Genomic DNA, 11,375 nt, shown 5'->3' with positions numbered 1-11,375 from the left:
ACAACTTTTTTTCAATGCAAAAGGGAAAAAATTTCGAATTTGTTTATATAATTAGTTTATAAAAATTTAAATTGTTATATTTTATCAAATAATAATAAATAATTATTATTTTATGGAATATCTGAAGTCGTTCTGGCGATTGAAGGAAATTTTAATTTGAAAAAATCTCAAATTTTAATACTTTTCCACAAGAATTGTTTGTAACAATCGTTATTATAAACTTTTCAATTAGTTTTCTAATTAAATGTCATTCCCACATTAACATGAAGCACTTTTATCAAACAGAAATTTTTTTCACCGATAATAAGACTATTTGCTAAATGTTCATAAAATTTGTTTATAACAAATAAATAAAATAATAAACAAATTATTTGTATTACATGAGCCCTTAAAGTCCCTAAATATTTATTTAAGACGATATAAAGCTTACCTCATCAGTTATTAAAGCGTAAAAAAATTTTTTGTACAAAATTTCAGTTTTTAAATACTTTGACTGAAAAAAATATTAATAAACAAAAAAAATTCAAAATCGGACCGAAAAAAGCCACTGTTCGGCGTGGCATTCGGAAACAGTAAATCTAGAATCACTAAGTCCAGATTCGGTTGTAAAATTTGTTGAATTTTCAACTAAGCAATTCAATTTTCAGCCAAAAAGTAAACTTTTTAACTAAAATTGATGAATTCTAAAACATGAATATAATAGTAGATTTTCAAATAAAAAATAATTACCTTTTAACCACAAAAGATTAATTTAAAACCAAAAATATTCTTTTTATACCAAAAGATCTTTTTTCAACAAAACAGATTAATTTTCGATCAGAAAATATAAAATTTTTCAAAAAAATAGTGAATTTTGAATAAAATAATAATTTTTCAATGAGATAGTAGAATTTTCAATTCAAAGATATTAACTATGGGCCAAAAATATAGTAGAACAATTCTATATCAAATCAGGCAGTGAGGAAATATCGGGATATATTTTTATTTTTACTTATTTCAATTCTTTCGTGAAAATAAAGAAACATGATTTCATAGGTGGGAAAATTCATATTCATACGCTTTAAACAAATAAAAGATTTAAACAATTGATAATTAACCAATAAAGAAACATTTGTAAATAATAACCACCGAAGCTTAGGCACACATTTAGCACCCTTAACAAGGCAAAAAAAAATTTAGCAGGCAGGCACAGCAACGAAACCACGATGCTTTTTCGTTGCTGTTCCTGCCTGCTTGATTTTTTTTTCTCGTTATAAGGGTGCTGTATTCGTGCTGAAACTTTGGTAATTTTTTTTACAAATATTTTTAAATTGTGATTTGATAATAATAATAATAAAAAGGACGAAAAAAAGTTTTTCTTTCCTCTTTGTTATCCTTGTCCAGAAAAAAATGATTTTTTTCTTTTCTTTTTTAGAAAAATTTCAATCATTTTTCAAATTTGAATATGAAATTTTTAGAATGGTTGACAAATTTGGTCGTTAGATTCTAGGTTTTGATTTTATGGAATTCTGCACATTAACTATATTATTGGGCTTTAAATAGGATATTAAATTTGATATTATTCACACTTAAATTTAAAAAAAAAATTTTTCAGCTATAATGATAAAAGGCTATACTGGCCAAAATGCTTTTAAAATAGAGGAAAATAGTCGAATAAATTTGTTTAAATAAAATTAATGCGGATAATGTGCTGAATTCAATTGAAAATGCTTAAAATTTCGAATAATGTCAATAAGAATATTCCAAGTTTAAGAAAGTTAACCAAATATTTAAAGAATTTTCAACTAAAAAGATGATTTTTTATCCCGAAATACAACAGTTAAGTTTTTAGGTACAAATAAATATTAAAAAAAAAATTTAATTTCAACTAAATAAAGATTAATTTTCAATTAAAACGAAAAAAGTGAAAGTTTCACTTAAACAGTTAATTTTTAACAAGAGAACTAATTTTCATATAGAGAGATACATTATCAAGTTGAATCTTTAAACAAGAAAATTAATTTTTAATAAATAAGTTTTTGTTTGAACAAAGTAGTTGAATTTTCTACTAAAAGGATGAAGATTCAATCAAGCAGTCAAAAAAACTAATTTTCAACAAAATAGTAAAATTCTCAATTAAGTCAAGTAATTTAAATCAAACAGTTGCATTTTTGTAAACAAAATAGTAAAATCTGAATCAAGTCGACTAATTTAAATCAAACAGTTTTAGATTTACATCTAAAATTATAAATTAAAAAAAAAAGTTTTGAATGAATTATTTGAAAATCTTTCTAGTTAGTTAAATTTTCTACTAAGAAAGATGAATAAAAAATGTAGTAGTGACATTTCTAAACAAAAGGATAAAGTTTGATGTCTACTTGATGTCTTTATCTTTTTTTAACTCAATATAAGTGATATATGTTATTATAAAATATATCAAAAGAAATTTTTTAAATATTATTTAGTAGTTAGATATATAGTACACTTTGAGAAATCATATACTTTTCGATTAATATTGACTAACTGAAACTCTACTAAATTTTAATCGCGCAAGACTTCTATGAAATTCAATTTTCTGGAATTTTAAAAGTTTTTATTGGACTCTATCTTTGGTGAAATTGTACAATTTTCTATCAGCCATTTTTCATTTGTCTATTTTATTGCTTTTATTTACTTCGGGAGTCGAAATCATTTCATAATCAACTAATTAGTCATCTTAGGGTGGAGAGTCTAGTTAAAACGTCAGTCCCACCAAACTTCGGTAAATGGGGTGGGGGGGGGGGGGTGAGGAGTAAAAGCCAGGATTGAGAGTCATAGTTGGTTGATTTTTTATACTGAGAAGGTCACCAGCCTAGTTTTTCGAAAAATCTTATATTTTTTTATCGATAATTTTCTATTCAATCTCAATCCAGTCTTATGCCTCAACAAAGTTGTACCCATAATCCAATGTCTCTGAGTCTCTAAATGTAAAAATTCCTATTAATTCCTAATCTTCAAAGAATCTTATATGTTTTTTCTTTGAGCCACGTTTCGAAAACGCTAACAACTGCTTCTCCGCATTTTGGCTTTTAGAGTTGTGTTAGATCGTTCTTCACCAGAAATTTCTGAATAAGCTGCGATTAATGTCCAGTAGCTTAAAAATGATAAACATTAGGCTTAAAATCACTCTACATAATTGAATTTATAGTTCTCGATCAAATATTAAGGAAGTTAGTCAAAGATACGGGGGTTATAACGGATAGAAGAGAAACCTTGGAAGAAAGTAATAGAAAATTAAAATCTAGATGGCGAATCGGCTATTATTGAGCATGTCATAGTTTCGAGTGAAACTGAAGTGTGTGGTACTGCGGTTATAGGAAGAATGTCTGGTGATGCGTGGTGGAATGATGAAATCCGCGCAAGCGTTCAGGAAAAGAAACAAGCGTATTCAAGCAAGTTGAATATTAAAGGCCCTAGCAACTAAGAATGAAAGAGACTTGAAAATTATTACGGACACAAAAAGAGAAAAGTTAAACAACTAGTGAAGAAAAGTAACGATAAAATCAAAACAGAAGAAGAGAAGAAAATACAAAACGACGTTAAAAGAAGCAAATAAACTGCTTTTTGAAAATATTAATCAAAGTGAAATTCAGAGTTTCTTAGCATGAGAAATAGTGACCAGGAAATGCTATTTGATACACAAAAGATACTAGACACTTTCAGAGACTTTTTTAGGGGATTATTTAGCAATGAATCTATTGAGAACACCACATTTGCATGTACATATAAGAAAACGGTTTTTTTTTGTAGTTAGATAGTTTACGTTATATTTTACCTGAGCAACTTTTCTTCTATTTCTTGTCTCTTTTGATGGCATAGACAACAAAATATTTGGTCCACCTAACTAAATTTTGTTATTGATTTAACCAATTTTTTGGTAGCTAGAGCATTTTTATGTATCAGCAAACAAATTTTCTTTCCGGAATCATAATTTGTTGGTTCAGCCAAAGTTTCTTTGTCATAACCAAATTTTTATGTGCATCAAAAACAAAAAAATTTCTCTTTCTTTTTTTCAATTAGGTGAATTCCCCTCTATGCTACTATTCATGTTTTTCTTTTATCTTTTGTCTCCTTGATTGTATAAAAAACAAAATATTTGGTTGACCTAACTACATTTTTTTGCTGTTCAACCAATTTTTTGGATAGATTGAGTATTTGCTCGTATAAAAAAACCAGTTTTATTTAGACAATTATAATTTGTTGAATAAACCACAAGTTGTTTCCATTAAATAAATTTTCATGATAATATTAAAAATGTTCTTTTATCATTACTCTTTTTAAAATAACTTATCTGTCTCATTATTAAGGACTTATTACGAATGGATTAATCATGTCTTGTTTGCTTACTCTTTATATAATGGAGATCGCACGAAAATGAATCAGACGGAAAATGCATGACAATAATGGGAGACGAGGATAAAATTGTGGAAAAATGCGTGAGTTAATTTACTGATAAAGCCTTCTTTATTTGGAAAGCAAATAAGGAAAATCCTAATTTTCCTTAAAGTGATGCGCATTTTTTATATTTAAAAGGAAGCATCGGCAACAACAATTCATATGATTCAGAACAGCCTAGCCAGGACGTCAAATTATCAACTTGTATAAAAAGTACTACTGTGGTGCCACCTACGACGTAAGTCAAGATCAGACATATTTATACACTTTAAATAAATAAAGCATTATTAAAAAAGAAATTAATGTTTAACCAAAATGGGTCAAAATTCTACCCAAAGAGATGAATATTCAGCCTAACATTTGAATATTCAATAAAAAAATCCCAATGTTGAAAAACACATTTAAATTTTATACCAAAAAGAATAAATTTAACAAATGTATGGCATTTTCATCATAAGAATTACAACTTTCAGCAAATAATAACATTTTTAACCAAAAAAGTCTGCTCATAACTTAAGTAATTTCTTGATTGTCTATCTTGAATAATATTCATGAATATGTCCACTGAAATACAAAAATGTCGATAAATTATTATCTCATATCATCCGTGACTTAGTTGTTGAAAATTTAATGTTTTAGTGCTTTATTTTATTTTATTTTTGCAAGATCATGCACGGATAACTTGAACTACTTTTAACTGAAAAGTTCTCGCACATCTCATGTTCTTTTTGAATATATTTTGGGGATGCCTTCTGAGTATTTTAATGCCTGAATTAAAAAAAAAGTTTCGCCACTTTTAAGGAAGTTCCATTTTTTAATTTTTGGGGTGTTATTATGTATATTTTCGTGAAAATTATTGGAATTTGAATGTTTGTTGGTGCAAAACGTTTAGCTTGGGACCCGAAATAATCCTCTAATAGTTAAACATCAAGTAACATTCAGAAGGCTTTAAAATATTGTAAAACTGGTGAAAAAAAGTCAGGTTAACACAATTATTTCTCCTTTCCACTAAATTTAATGGGTAAATAGTCTCAACACCAATTGAAGCACATAAAATTCCCAATAAAATGTAATTCAAATTTGATGTTATATATTGATTAATTTAGGAGACATGAGTTCCAGAAGTGATTTATTAATGAAAAACCAGCCTAAATAGACTATATAAGTGTGCAATGCAGTGGAAAGGAAAAATAATTAAAAAATAGCTTCATGTTTCAAAATTAGAGGCTGTTTTGGATGGCAAAACTAAATAGCGTGTACTAAATAACATTCAATTTGAAATGATTTGAACAAAAATATACATAATAATACTACCACAAATTTAAAAATTATAATTTCCTTAAAAGTGGCGGTACAATTTTTTTTTTTTAGGCTGGAATAGGCGAGCTTTTTCGAGTCAAAAGTGGTTCTAGCTAAAAATAATTTTCTTTTAACTATCATATTTATGAATAAATGCTAGTGCAAAGCGATAAATACAAAAGGTTTACTTTCTTTTTCTGTTGTCTTGATTTTATGAAAAAAAAAGATTTTAAATTTTGATTCCTGCCTTTTTAAAGAAGCGTACATTTTGATTTCTACTAATTAGTTTTATCTCTTCTAACTCAATGTAAGTGATTTATATGAATCTAAAATACAAAAAAAAATGGTTTTAATATTACTAGCAATTCCTCATTTCATATTTGAAGTTTGGGAGAAAGGCTTCGAAATCGTCTAAAATTTAAAAACTTTACAAAATTGTGCTTTGAGATGAGTTCTTTACGGAGACGACTTAAGTTAAATGCTATTTTTGAAAATCTTCAAAATTGTATTTAAGACTATTTTTCAGAAAATCTTATACTATTCGATCATCATTTACTAACTAAAATTTGACTAAATTTAAGTCACACAAATCTTCTATTAAATTCAATTTTCTGGCTTTTTTAAAGTTTTTAATAAACTCTATCTGAGGCGAAATTTTATACTTCTCTATCAACAACTTTTCATTTAGATATTTTATTGTTTCTATTTTCTTTGTAAGTGGAAATCATGTCCAAATTAACTAGTCAGTCATCTTAGAAACGAGAGTCTAGATATAACGTTAGTCCCAACAAACTTCGGTAAATTTTTCTACTTTCCTATCAATAATGTTCCATTCAGTCTCAATACAGTCTCATGCCTCACAGAGTTGTACCTGTAATCCAATGTCTCTGAATATCGGAATCTGAAAATTCCTATTAATTCCTTATTCTTGAAGAATCTTATAATTTTGTATTTAAGCCCCCTTTCGAGAAAGTTAATTACCGCTTCGTCGCATTCTGGCTTTTAGAGTCGTGTAAGATCGGATTTCACCAGAAATTGCTGAATGTGCTGCGATGAATGGACAGGTGCTTTAAACTGAATTTAAATTGTATTCTTTATTTTCTTTTTCAGATAACAAAGATGCTATCTACAAAATCGATGTTGACCATACTTGTGGTTTTGGCATTATTTTATAGTGCGATGGCTTGTGACGGATTTGATCGTCCATGTACTGGACCTAATGGTCAACAAGGCAGTTGTTGTAAGGGAATGCATTGTCAGAAGAATAACCCCTCTTGGGCAAAAGGACGCTGTTACTATAACCCTGGAAAGTAACTGCTAAATATGCACTACTAACACATACTAAAATGATTAATAAATCATTGAAGAAAATGAAAAATTACTAAATAAAGCATTAAATTGTTGTCATTTTTTTACCTATCCCTTTGCTAATGGATTGTTTCTGCGCTTAAAATTTGTTGTATTCTTCCCAATAAAGGATTGTAAAAACTATATCAAACAGTGAGGTATGGTGACCTGTCATATTACTGCCGTATATACCAACAATATAAGCATTTCCAAATAAAAATGATATAATATGATAAACTTGAAAAGTGTGAACAGTCGAAAATCACTCCAGATATTTCAAGAAATATTTATATTTTGTCTTAATAATCAATATAAAGTACGTGGCTAAGACATTTAGTTCCTCGTATTCCCTACTAAAATGAATGAGATCGCCACGGCGCACAATGGAATGAAATTAAAATATGAGGCTTAGAATTTTAATGCAAGGCCTGCAGAAAAAGTAGATTTTTCGTTTTTTTGTGTACCTTTGTAAAAAATTTTCTAATATGATTAGTATTGCAAGACTTTATGTACAGAGATAATAATTGAACAAAAGATCATGACATTGTTCAATTAATTATTATTAACATATTAACTTCACAAATAGTTTAACTACGGATTCTCCATTTGCAAAGTAAATTGTTGCATTAAAATTACTTGCTTTCATAGAAAAAATATCGTTTTTTTCTTAATTTTTCTCAAATTATTTTCCCAGAGACGTTTATTAATGTAAAATTATCATCCGATATTTGTATTAATTTTACCAACTATGATTTTAATATAAACCATAATTTTATGAACGCTGATTGTCTTTATTTGCCTCAAATTATGACGCCAATAATGCTTATTCGTCATATTTTGTTATTTTCTGTTAATTTTGGGAGAAAATTGTTTCTGTAATACATCTGAAATATAAGAGTATTTTATTAATACATGCAAAACAAAAGAAAATGTTTTGTCTATTGTTTCGCACGAATTTCCACACTTTTGCAACAGATAGTTGATTTGTATTCAGGAAATTTTGTTATTTGATATTTTTTATTAATTTTTTTAACAATTTTTTCTTTAATATATTTGAATCAAAAGATCATTTTATAATTTCAACATCACACTAGATATTTATCACGAATGTGTGCGAACCAAATTTAAGAATTCATACGCTGTTTCAAATGTTTGTATTTTTACAACACTTCTTGAAGACTTCTACAGTACAAGCCTAAGGTAAAATTGGAATTATGGTATTGGAATAACAAAATTGCAATACATGTATTGTGAGTGTTGTAAATCGAGATTTCACCTCCCATCATTGTAATACATGTATTAGAACATTTATAAGATGAACAATCCACACAGGGAAATTACGGAATTCATGGAATTCACGGAATCCCCACAATTCATGGAATTCAAGGAACTCACGAAATTGATAGTATTCACGGAATTCATAGAATTTAAGGACTTAAAGGAATTCACGAAATTCGCGAAAATCGTGAAATTGAAGAATTTGCGAAATTTATGGTAATAATGAAATTCAAAGAAACCATGGAATTCGCGCAATTCATGAAATTCACGGAATTTAAGGAATTTATGGAATACGTGGGAGTAGTAGAATTCATGTGATTCGTGAAATTCGCGAAGTTCATGGAATCGAAGAAATTCAAGGAATTCAAGGAATTCACGGCATACGCTTACTTTTTAGAATTCACGAAATTCTCGGAATTGACTATAATCACGGAATTAATGAAATCCAAGGAATTGATGAAATTTGTGTAACGCTCAGAATTCACAGAATTCATGCAATTCGTGGAATTCACGGAATTCAAGGAATTGAAGGATTTCACAGAAATTATGGAAATGAAGCAATTCACGAAATTTATGGAATTTTAGAATTCATGTAATTCAAGGAATAAGAGGAATAAGCGGAATTCAAGGAATTCGCAGAGTTCGTAATATTTACAGAATTCAAGAAATTTACCAAATGAATGGGATTAATGGAATTCATGAAATTCACAAAATTTATGGAAATGAAGGAATTTAAGGAATTCACGGAATTAAAGAAATTCTTGTCATTCAAGGAAGTTACCTAATTTATGGAATTCAAGGAATACGTGAGAGTCTATTAATTGAATGCATTCTTTTAATTCCGTGAATGCCGTATTCCATGTATTCCATGCATGCCGTGAATTTTTTCCAGCAGCAAATTCCAGCATGTTCAAGAATTTCGTAAATCCCATGAATTCGTTGAATACCATGAATTCCATTAATTCTGTAAATTTTCTAAATTCTACCAATTCCGTAAACTCTTTGGATTCTGTAAAATGCATGAAATCCGTAAATTCCCTAAATTTCATGAGTTCTTTAAATCTCGTGAATACCTTGTAGTCCGAGCATTCCTTGAATGCCGTCAATTCCATGCATTGCATGAATTACGCTACTTCCAGGAAATTCGTGAATTCCGGGCCTTATATAAATTCCGTGTATACTTTTCATTCCATAAATTCTATGAAATTTACGAATGCCTTAAATTTCAGGAAACCACAAGATTAGGTATGATAGATTTTATGCTTTCACGATGATGTATTGTAGCGTTAGCTTACGTTTTGGAAAGAAGCTTCGAATACATGTAGTGGAAGTTTCTAACAGAAATTTTTAACAGTGCAGAAACCAGAAATGCGAATAGATTTTTAGAAAAAGGTAAACAAACGCATAGATATAGCAACTTGGGAGGCGCTTATAAGCAATTAAGATATAGAGGGCGCATGGACTACGTTGCGCGATATTATTGTTCAAAGTGGAACCGGAGTGTGTGGTACTGCTCTGACAGGAAGAATGCCTGGTGATGCAAGTATGTGATTGTCTCGACAAAGAAAGTTTATTTCTTGAATCATAATTTGTTGGTACTTCCTAAGTTTGTTTGGTTCAACCAAAATTTTCATGTGCAACCCAGAAAAAGGTTTCTTCTTTTTCTTTCTTGTCATTTAGATAGTACCTTTTGTATGCTATTATTCACCACAGAAAAATCGAAGGATAAACTTAAACTTGATTCCCACGCAAAAATTACTCGGGACAAAAATTAACTTCACAACATAAACTTTATCCGAATATCGTTCAAAGTTCTTTTTTTTTTGTTTTTGCATGACAACAAATGTATCTTGAAAGACGTAAAGTTGTCTCAATAAAACTTTAACCCTCTAAAAAAGTGTCCTGTACCAAATTTTATCATTTGTTTTTTTCTGTGATATTTTTCCTTTATCTTTTGAATCTTTGATTATATATACAACAAAATATTTAACTGATATGCATACACTTTTTGGTTGTACTGGCAATTTTTCTGGTTGATAGCGTATTTGATTGTAACAAAACACAAAGTTTATTTAGGCAATCGCACGACAATGCATGAGACGGAAAATGCATGACAATAATGGGAGACGAGGATACAATTGTGGAAAAATGCGTGAGTTAATTTACTGATAAAGCCTTCTTTATTCGGAAAGCAAATAAGGAAACTGCTAATTTTCCTCAAAATTATGCGTATTTTTTATATTTAAAGGGAAGCATCAACAACAAAAATTCATATGATTCAGAACAGCCTAGCCAGGACGTTAGATTATCAACTTGTATAAAAAGTACTACTGTGCTGCCACCTCCGACGTAAGTCAAGATCACACATATTTATACACTTTAAATAAATAGAGCGTTATTAAAAAAGAATTTCACATTTAACCAATCGAGATCAAAATGCTTTCCAAAGAGATGAATATTCTTCCTGATAGTAGAATATTCAATTAAAAAGATGAACGTTAAAAAAAATTTGAATTTTCAACCAAAAGGCATAAATTTAACAAATTTGTTGCATTTCTATTATACGAATGACATATTTGACCAAGTAATAACATTTTTAACCAAAAAAGACTGATTTTAACTTAAGTCATTTTTTTGTTCCCTGGCTTTAATAATATTTATGAATGCGTTGTCTGAAATATTGAAGTTTCTATAAATTAATATTTTATCTCATCAGTGAATAATTTGTTATAAAAATAATATTTTAATATTTCAGTTTATTTTTTTGTTTCCTTTCAAGATTTTGCATATGTGAATTGAACCACTTTTGTCTGAAAAGATCTCGTCTATTCCAGTTTCTTTCTGAACATGTTTCGGGGATGCCTCCCGAGTATTTGAGGGCCTAAATAAAAAAATGTTTGTGCATCTTCTTTAAAAATGATAATTTTAAATTTTTTCTGTTACAGTCTGTCAAGTTAAAGCGTGGGTAACTTTTTTGGTAAAATATTTTATTTAAACGCATGTTTCTACATGGAATTACATTTGTCAAGGTGTCGAGC

The 11,375-nt window shown here is 28.7% G+C and overlaps 1 long non-coding RNA gene across 1 annotated transcript; it reads left to right on the top strand.

Annotated features, from left to right (window-relative positions):
• The first annotated feature begins 4,548 nt into the window (after window positions 1-4,548).
• Window positions 4,549-7,103, top strand: LOC117167944. The gene is made up of 2 exons (XR_004466447.1): window positions 4,549-4,651; window positions 6,823-7,103. It is a non-coding gene; the product is annotated as an uncharacterized LOC117167944 (long non-coding RNA).
• Window positions 7,104-11,375: the final 4,272 nt, after the last annotated feature.

The sequence above is a fragment of the Belonocnema kinseyi genome, chromosome 2 (genome assembly GCF_010883055.1).
Source record: "Belonocnema kinseyi isolate 2016_QV_RU_SX_M_011 chromosome 2, B_treatae_v1, whole genome shotgun sequence".
Taxonomy (NCBI): Eukaryota; Metazoa; Arthropoda; class Insecta; order Hymenoptera; family Cynipidae; genus Belonocnema; species Belonocnema kinseyi.
This window is presented reverse-complemented; position numbering and strand designations above follow the sequence as displayed.